Raw genomic sequence first — 10,624 nt, forward strand, 5'->3', positions numbered from 1 at the left:
GCCATGAAAAAACACTTTGTAGAGCTGAATTCTTAATTACTCATTTACCTCTCCCTTCTTTGAATGTAAGAAAAATACACTGAATGTAAAGCTGCGAGGAGAGGAGGCAGCTCGTGCTCAAACCTTCATTTCTGCTTGGCTGCCACGATTGACTCGTAGTTTCTTGGGTCTCTTGTGTCCACATGTGTGGCAGTAACACCGCGTGAACTGTGTCTAGGTGCGAATGTCGTGTGAAGAGTTTAACAGTTTACAAAAAGGGAGTCGAACGTGCGATAATCTGAGTGTTCGAGGGTGAGCGTTTGTTCCTCATATTTTACTGGACCTTCTGACAAATGAAAACAAGTCTCGCTGAAAAGAAGGGAAGGAGGTCTACAGCACCTTGGCCTCCCCCAAGTATAAATCTTTATATCCCCCCTCTCCCTTTCTCCTAAAGTACTCCCCACAGCACTCCACCCCCCATTCCCTTTTAGAAAGAACCACCCTTTTCCCCTGGTGAAGCCAGCCCCCTCCTCCGACCCTAAAGCAGTGCCCCAAGAGAAGAGAGGTAAACATGGCCCCCCTCCGTTCTCCTCACCCCCACTCCTCGCCCTCCTCCTCCTCTCCCCTTTCTCAGTTTGTTTGCCGACGGGCTGCTTTCTGGACTTTTTTGTTTGGCGTTACGGCCTTAAACTCAGGCCACACTTTGAAGATGCTGTAGAAAAAAGAAAAAGAGGCGGCAATGATACAGATCAATTTCTGAGACTACGAGGGAGCATCTGCACATGCTTCTTATGTATTTACACCCCCAAATCATTTAGTTGATGGCAACTGAAAAAAACCCTGTGCAGACAAAGCTGTGTAATCAGTTACAACACCATTCAAAATGTATACATTTAATGCAAGAATGGGGTTAAACCCTTAATGCCTGATGTATTATATTTTATACATACAGTTTTTATGACCTTTTTAGCATTATCAGTGTGATTTTCCCCCTCTCTGAAAAATCTAAATACACTGTGCAATACATTTTAAGCAATAGATTGCAAAAAAGTAAATAAAAATCAGAACGTTCATAAACAAGGTTCATAAACACTTTATTTTTCAAAAAACTGTCTGGCAATTATTTCATGGCTTTAAGGCTTTAAGGGGTTTTAAAAACAAAAATCACCCTAATCTAATTTTTTTTTGAAACAATATCTGGCATTAGATCATTTTTGTTTTTCTCACTGCTGTTGTCAGAATATGTCAGTGATTTAAAAAAAAAGAAAGAAAAGGTTTACTGTACAGTCACGGGTGTGTTAGAGTAGAGACTGTGTAGGAGTGAAAGATAAGCGTGGGAGAGACCAGCGAAGAGGAAGGAAAACTGCTGTTGGGGGGGGGATAAAGTGTATGTGCTGTTTTTTTCCTTCAGTGAAATTAATCCTCAGTTCATGAAAGGAGACAAATAACAGAGCTCGTTTAATGAGTTGTACTACAATAAAAGAAAAAAAGATAAAGCGGGGAACTTTCGTCCACGAGCGGTGCATTTACATTTTCGGTAGCTTTGCGAGGTGCCACATGTGGAGAAACAGGGAGCTGCTGTAGTCACGTGTGCTGCTACTTCTGTGAGAGAAAAGAAAAATACTCTGTGCACGAGCTTCACACCAATTTGCATCTAATCCATCTACGATGCCCCCCCCCCCATCCTCTCTACAGATGTGGAGATAGATGAGCCTTTGCCATGCATCTCTGTCACCCAGTAATGCAGTCCACTGGGTCACCTGGTAAAACAGCCCATATGGTGGGAGGTTTTGACAACATGTGTCCCCCCACCACACACACACACACACACACACACACACACACACACACACTCTGCAGGAAAGTCTATCCACTTTTTTTCTAAACTGGAACATGATGCAGACCAGTCCCCACCTCCTCCTACACACACTTCTCCATTACAAGGAGTTGCTGGTTGAAGACAGACGAGGCAGTGCTGGTTAGGATTAGCTCACTACAACCCTATAGCCCTGCCCCTGCAGTTTAGACTTGGCTTTCTTTGCTTTAGTATCTTTCTTCCCCACCTGTTCCTGCCCTGATTTGTGCAGTAGCCCTCTCAATACTCAGCTAATACATTTCCTTTGAAAGCTAATTTTTATTTCATGTGTGGACCTTTTTGTAGCCGCAGACACACACAGTGGGGGGACTCGGGAGCATTAGAATTGAAAACTTATCTACTGCTGAGAAGTTACAGCTACTACCATGCGCCCTTCAAAGGTCCCCACAGGCTGGATTTATTTGCTTCAGAGCCTTCAGGAAACAGTCTTCATTGTTCTAAAGGTGTGACCCCCCCTCAACCCCACCCCTGAATGGCTCTGGGGGTACACTACCTCATAAAAGAGACTGTTAATGTACTCTGACCTGGGGTGGGATTATTATTTTGGCGGTCTCTTGGCACGAGGGGAGGGTTCGGCTCAGTCTGCCCAGCTGGATCATTCAGAGCAGGCTGGACAAGGTGCCATCGAAACACAGATGTGGGAACAGCCATCAGAAACAAAAAGCTAACTAGGTGTTTTGGCTCGACTTGTAACACACACCACATGGGCGAGATGTAGCAAAGGAAATATGTACAAAGACAGCCTTATGCCTTTGCAGATGCAAAGCTATATGCAGAATGTATACATGCTCACAAGCACGAAGACAAGCAGCTCTCAGGTCTTGTGCGATTGATATCACTTTTGTTTCGAACGTGCTTGTAGGAGTGGCTGAAGTTCAGGGGGGGTGGAGGTCTTAGCACACACATAATGTAAGCTTTGGAGGTTTTGCCAATGCACCAAAGCCTAATGTGAAGTGTGAAACTGATTCTAGTAGTGATGAGCCTAGAGAAAATTAAACACCCTCTACAAATTATCACACAGTGTAAGTATCTGGCCTGCAGCTTTACAGCAGTACTTCGCCATTATCAAACACAGCATTGCTCTGTTTTCAGCAGATATTCAAAAAGCCACAGTTTTGCACTAAATGCATGACAGACAGAGTGAGGAAATAACTGGTGGATTTCCAGGAGCAGCTAAAAACCGAGATATTTCCCCAAGGACTGTGTAGAAACCAAAATGGGCTAACAACGAGCAGATACAAAACTTTGATCCGTCTTGCGGACGGAAACATGACTCCAAAAAAAAAAACAAAAAACGTCTCTGTTTAACTGCTGGGTGTGTTAATAAGCAACTGTCTACAAGCAAGTTTGCCAATGTCATTTGAGTTTAACCAGTCAATAGCCAGACTCGTGTGTGTGTGCGTGTGTGGGTGTCACGCAGAATCAGCTCATTTACTATTAAAATTACCAACATTGCTTAAGAGGATGTGTTGCATTTCAGTATAAATAAATATCACATAGTTTGCTCTACATGCGAGTATTTGAGCATTTTAAAGCTTCCATATGAGTCTTCTTGTCAGTTGTAACATTCTTTAAAAGGGACAATCTAAGAAAAGCCTGCCTCTCTAAAAGCCCACAAATGTATAATAATAATCATAATTCTAAAATGTACAGATCCGTCAACAGACTATATTTAGATTCTTTCATTTAAGTTTTGTGCACGCTTGTGTGCTTCTTTGTGTCTTTGAGCCTGAAAGTCTGCTGCTGTACCTGACCTCACACAGTGCTGTGTAGCTTCTGTTGCACCTCGCCACATATACATGTATACACGCATATGTGCGAGCTGCCCCTCGAGGAAGTGGTTACCTTTTAGGCTTTCTGGTTTCACATATCTTGTTTCGTCCGGGGCTGCGAGAGTGTGTGCATGACGGGGATTAAGAGAGGCCCAGCTCAAGGCAAAAAAGACAGACGTGGCCACTCTTTCCTTTGTCTTTTGGTCGTTCCGTCTCTCTCTCTTCCCTTTCCAGTCTTTTCCTCTCTCCTTTCTCCCTCTCTTCCCCAGTGGCACGGTGATGGATGGCAGACTGCAGGGGTGAAGGTGGCGGAGTGTGTGATCAACAGCCAGGCCTTTGTGTGTTTCTGTGTGTGTGTACTTGTATATATGTGTGTGTGTGTGTGTGAAGTTCTCTCTAGGAACGGTTGTGTTGAGAATAAGCAGTGTGTGGTATGAAACCTGTAATGATGAAATGAGTCACTAATCACAGTGATTAGCAGGTTGATGAGGGGGAGGCAGCGACTGGCACTGGGATGGTGCTGCTTTCAAACTAAAGCAGACTCGCACAAAAAGAAGAAGAAGAAGAAGAAAAAGAGGCACCTACACGAACGAAAGCACACGGGCAAAAGCACACGTGTAGCAAAGCAGTGCTTTTTGCACACATATGCACAGACAAACACTCAAAAGAGTCAACCATTTAGAAACACACACATCTGCACGCGCACGCACACACACACACACACACACACACACGTGTTGGCATTAAAATTAATTCATTGAGCTCATTTAATGGTCTGTGCGTTTATGCTCTCACGTGTCACTATCGCTTATAATGGAAATAAAATCTGGGCACATTACACTTCAATTAGCCGTTTAAATACGTCCCATTAAAAGACTCCTATTTCACCCGCTGTATGATAACAGTTTGAAAAGTGATATAGAATTTTATGGGCTGTCTTCAGTAAATCTATACGGTAAGCGGGGGGCTGTGGTGGCTGCACTGCATGCGGTAAAAATGAGCAATGGCGCAGCTCCTGTGAAGCGCCACAGATCGCATGTTGAACAAGTTCAGTGTTTTTGGAACTCGCCTCATGAAAACTGTGAGGCACCTCGACAGACTCGTGAAAGAGTTTCAGTTTAAGGTCAGATTTTACCGCAATATCCCAAGGACATCTTTTGAAAAAATTAAAAGCTGGGTGAAAGAACAAGGATAAGCACTACTTATCTTTTGCTGGTCTTAAATGTGTAAGAATTTCTCAAGAGGACAAAGCTTGACTGTCTGCAACACACACACACACACACACACACACACACACACACAACAAACATGCCTTATTTAACAGTTTCCACTTCCTGCTTTTTACTCAGTGATGCCACAGGTTAGTGTTTAGTTAACCTGTAGAGTCGTGTTAAAAACAAAGCATGACCTCTGTCACTTCTAAAGGTTAAATATATTAAGTCCATAATTTGACAAATGCAAACTCAGAAGGACAACGACATGTCATATTTCATCAAAAACCAAAATGTGGAAGCAGTGCGTGTAAAACTTTTTGCACTCCATGATTCAATATCTTGTAGAACCACTTTTACCAGCAAGAACTGGAAGTAATCATTTTCTGTATGACTTTATCACTCTCTCACAATGGCTCGCTCTTCTTTACAGCGTTGCTTCAGTTCATTGACGTTTGCGGGCATTCGTTTATTCACAGCATTTCGTTCACGTTGAGGTCTGGACCTTGACTGGACTCTTTTCTTTTTCACTCATTCTATTGTAGATTTGCTGCTGTTGCTTTGACCCTGTTTGTGCTTTCAGACAGCTGTCCTCACATTTGACTCTATAATATTTTGGTATACAGAGGAGTTCATGGTCGACTCAATGAGTGCAAGGTGCCCAAATCATCCCCCTTCCGCCACTATGCTTGACTGTTGGTATGAGTTATTATATGTTGATATACTGTTTGGTTTTCTCTAGATGTGGTGCCAGACTTTTCCACTTTGGCCTCCTCTGTCCAAAGGATATCTCTCCAGAAGTCTTGTACTTTGTCCAGATGCAAGTTTGCAAACTTAAACTGTGCTGCCATATTCTTGTTAGAGAGGAGAGGCTTTCTCCTGGCAATCGTTCCACACAAGTCATACTTGTTCAGCCTTTTAATAATTGTACAGTCACAAACTTTAACATTTCACATTCTGTGAGGCCTGTAGAGTCTGAGATGAAGCTCTTGGATTTTTTGCATTCTGTCCTGAGTAGTGCATGGTCTGACTTCAGGCTGAATTTGCTGGGATGTCCCCTCGTGGGATGACTGTCTGAAATCTTTTGTGCATCTGTGCAAAATGTTTCTCACTGTAGAACTGTAGAGCGTTAAAGTGCTTTGGAAAATGGCCATATAACCCTTAATAGGCTGAAGAGCAGGAACAATTGCTTCTCTAAGATCCTGCTGATCTTTCCTCCTTGGCATTGTGTTAACACACCTGAACACTCCAGACTAGCAAACTGCCAAGTGTATTTGATTAGCAACACCCAGCAGCTACTTACCCGCTTAATTCCTATAGATGTAGTAAGAGTTTTCACACACTGGCTTAATTTTTGTTACATAAAAAATGACACAATGTAACTTGTAATGTTTTATTCTTCATCTAAGGTTGCGTTTTCCTAGGGTGTAGTGTCTTTTTCACATGGCTGCATGTAAAGACACACTATGCCAGTGTGATAACTATGACAAAACATGATCCTCACTTCCCACGCTTATATAGAAATTACATAATGTCAGCTCACAGGATATTTTGACTCTGTTGCTTGAAAACTGGTGCAAAGCCTTTTGCAGAATTACCTAATTTCCACACTGTAGACTATCTGAACTGTATATGCAAATCGCGTCACGTTGGATTTCTCTTCTGTGTTTCTGTTTCTGTTTTATCTCTATGTTTAATGCATACATGTTATTCTTGAACACGGTTTCCTTTTGAAAAAGAGATCTTAATCTTGAATGTGAGAGTCTGTGTCAGCCGGAGTACCTCTGGATCTTCGTTAATAGCAACCGTAAAACTGCAGCTGCGTGAAAAAAAAAGAGTGTATTTATCGCCTTTGCACACCCACTCCACAGTGACCTGGGTGCAAGTATGGAAGTTTCGCTTTGTTCACACAATGTATACCTCTCTGAACTGTGTGACAGTGATGTGTTACAAATGCTGGGAACGTCTCAGACACGTTTTTAAGCCAGCTTTATAATATGCATGTAAACACCTTCATCTCACACAGGCTGCACCTTACTTCCTGTGTATGTGTGTTTGTGTGTGCGATCACCCAGGAGAATATATGTCAAACCGCTGCGGTGTCTCACCCACAACTTAAACACACACAGTGATCGTGCAGCCATGTAAGCAGCATGCAAAACAAGCCCCGCTACCAGCAGCACCACGATGAGGCCTCGGTGTTCAGCGACGTGCAAACACAGAAAATGAGTGGCTCTCCTTTAAGCCAAAAGACCGACTCTGGTTTGTTCCCAGCTCGCTGTGCTGATCTTAGAAGCCAAAACAAACGAAAACCCTGTTTAGGAAAAGAGAAGGGGAAAAAAAACGGCATTACTAAAACGATGATCAGTGTAATTCTTCATGCCTATCTGTCTGAAAACCAGAATCCACTGCAATTCATCATTCTCAGGGTGAGTGAAGATGTGGGCTTGTGTGCTGGCGCTTTATTGTACATTTGTGCATGTCTGTGCCGGTGATTATTCATTCACATACAAGCCTTCATGTAGATCTGTGCGCACTCTGTGTGTATCTGTGACACACCAGGCAAAACAGCAGTAAGGAAATTGTGATCAATCGATGCTTGCCCGCAGGCTGTGTTTATTAACATCTCCATCGTAGGTTAATGAAATGCTCTAAAGCATATTCTGAAGCACATGCACGGAGGAGAGCGGGACTTGGAGAACAAGTGTCGGGCTGCGAGAGAGGAAAGAAAATAGGTTGATTATTCCACCAGGTCAAACTGCTGCATAATCACTGCATATTCTGTGGAGTGTGTAAATCAGCTCGGTGGTTTGGGCTACTGATCGTCTCAGCACTTTCCACACACTGTGTCACTCCGGCTCCTTCCACTAAATTATGTTCCTATCAGTACATTAATTTAGATTAGTGTGACAATAGTACACTTTGGTGCTTTAGCTCTTCAAAATATTTAATGTAAATGAGCCAGGGTGGTTGTCTTCAGAGTAAAAAGGAGATCTAAACACACAATCATCAAAGCATGCGTCTAATCTGAGCATCTTGTTTTCCTCTATATTACCGCTTTACCCACGCAGGCAAAGATTGCAGCATACAAATCTTTCCTTCTCTCACACTTGCAGAAGGAATTCACCACCAGAGGCAAACCTGCCACGCTGTCCCATGCTTGAACAGCATCAGATGGATTATAAGTGTTCCCCAGAGATACCTGCAGGTAGCAAAAGGAATCCGCTTTGGAGCAAACTGTCAAGCGTAAAAGTTTTATTTTCGCTCATCAACGACTCGCTAACGCATCCATCTTGGCTTCCCTCGCAGAGGCTACAAGCAAATAGCTTCAGAAGTGATAGCTATCTGCAGAGGCTGAACTAAGCAATTCGGCACTCGTACAACCCCCACCCCCCTCACCACCCCGTAGAGAACGAGATAAGAACAAGGCCTCGTGGAAGCCGATGCAGGGAGCAGCACGGGGATGGCGTGGACCTGACGTTTTGTTTGTTGCAATTGGGCGGAAATACCACGGTGGATGCATGGAAAACAAGCTCAGGTCATAATAACAAACATAAGTGAGGTGTCACAAATTTGCCGAAAACAAGGGAATTGTGAGTCACGCAAAAGCACCTGCTAGCACCCCGGGGAACAGTTTTCAAGTTAGAAACATGTCTTTTCCACCACAGGAGAAAAAGCACATCCTCCTTACTAATACTAATAGTACTCTGACCTTTGTGTAGTCCCCCCACCTCCACCCCTCTCTACTTACCTTAAAATGATGCAGTTTCATACCATCTGCTCTTTGAAATATTTCCAAAGAGCAGAGCTTGCTGGGGCATTGCGTAATATGAAATAGTACGTCTTCGTTTCTACATCAGTCCTTTTACATGGTTTGTTTAGGCAAGCATCAAATTTATTTGCAAATCAAATCAGCCTAATCAAAACAAAGACTTTCTCTTTGTTTTTCCTGCCATGTCAGGATTGTGATATTAAAAGTTAATTATTACAAAGCTGAAAAACTTTAATACTTTTATAAAAATGATAGTAGAGACATATGAGAAGATAAAATATTTAAACAGTGAAGTTCTAGCGCACAGATGCAACTTATCATCGGTATGCTAGAACCGTATGCTTCTAGTCTCTTAATTCACTGTATACAGAGCTAGGATGCTGGCGTGCGTTATTGACTAAGTGGCGCAGCGATTGACAAAGATAAAGCCCCGTCAGCATAGGGGGAAAAAAGCGTTTCATTGAAAAATCCACGAAGGGTTTTTTTTAAGAATCTGCTCCGTAAACGTTCAGAGAAGAAAAGAGATGAATTAGCAGGAAGAGTTTCTGGTGAGTAAGTACTGAGTTCAGTCAGAAGCCGAACAGAAACGCAAAGGCAGACTCCCACTCTCAGTTTCGACAGCTAGCTTCATGGCTGTAAGAGCTGGGTAGTCTTTTTTGGGGGGTGAAACAAGTGATGATCCAGCTGTGAAATTCATACAAACAAAGAGAAGTGAAAACTCACTTAGCTTTCTGTCTGAAAAAAAAAAAGAAGTATAAAACGCACACCAGAAATCCACTTCTTACCAATGCACTGTGAGCTGATTTTGAATGGATTTCTCGGGCACCTCTTGGCCTTCAGGCGGCTCTCGGCTCACTGACATCCTTCTAACAATAAATATTTGCCTCCAGATTTACGCCCCGTCAATGCCGGACATAAAAAAGTTTAAAATGATGGGTCCGGACACAGATTACCTATGCTGCACTTGTCAAATATGATCTCACTGTCCTGTATGTGTTGATGAAAGGCCAAAGCTGGCAGAGGGAAGTAAATCTAATTCCCGCTCAAATTGAGGAGATTGTCAGAGCAAAGCAGAGCTGACACAGTCGCAGGAAAAACCCATCAGATTCACTTCCAGGCGCAGAGAGAGAGAGCACAGCGGATATGTCCGTCCATTTAACAGAGCTGACAGAGACACACGGAGCAACAAGCAAACAGACAGCTGCACGACCTTGTATGTATTAGGAAATGTATAAAAGCACATTTAAAGCTACAACATCAGCCCTCAGGATTACACACTTTGATGGATGTATACAGGATTTTTTTTGTGCGTCGTTACAGATAACTCAGTAAAGTTGTTTTAAATTTAATGATGCACAGAAGGTGGCATTGAAGGCACGCACGCACAAACACACGCACATACACACACTGTCAATTACATGAAAATATTACATGCCCTGATGGCACATGCTCCGTGCAATTATTCAATTTGCCTGGTCTGCAGATGACTGGAGAGCACAGCTGAATCTGAGTCTGCCACTTCTCTGTCCTTGAGAGAGAGAGCGATGGAAAATAAAGAGAAGGAGAGAGGAGCGAGCGAGTGGAGGGACGTGTTTGAAGGAGGGTGAAGGATGGAGACACCAGTGACATCAACACTGTGATTTGTGTGTGTGCAGCCAGTATAAAATATATCAATCAATCTGTTATTGAAGGGTCTTTACCTTATAATATAAAGCGCTGTGAGGCGACTGTTGTTGTGATTTGGCGCTATATAAATAAAATTGAATTGAATGCATTCATACAAAAATCTATTCTATGCTATTGTTGTATATCTGGACTAGATAGCAGTTAATCTTCTTCTATTGCACAATGGCTTTAATAATAAAGGGGAAAAAATAGATCCACTCATCATCTCAGTCCCTGTAGTTTTATTTTTTATATATATTAATATCTGTAGTCTTAAAACACTGCAAGTCCTGCACATCCTCAGCAGTGAATAAATTTAAGTGTTACTTCTCTTTAAACTGGTGAGTTC

This window comes from Neolamprologus brichardi, chromosome 22 (assembly GCF_056152115.1).
Source record: "Neolamprologus brichardi isolate AB-2024 chromosome 22, ASM5615211v1, whole genome shotgun sequence".
Taxonomy (NCBI): Eukaryota; Metazoa; Chordata; class Actinopteri; order Cichliformes; family Cichlidae; genus Neolamprologus; species Neolamprologus brichardi.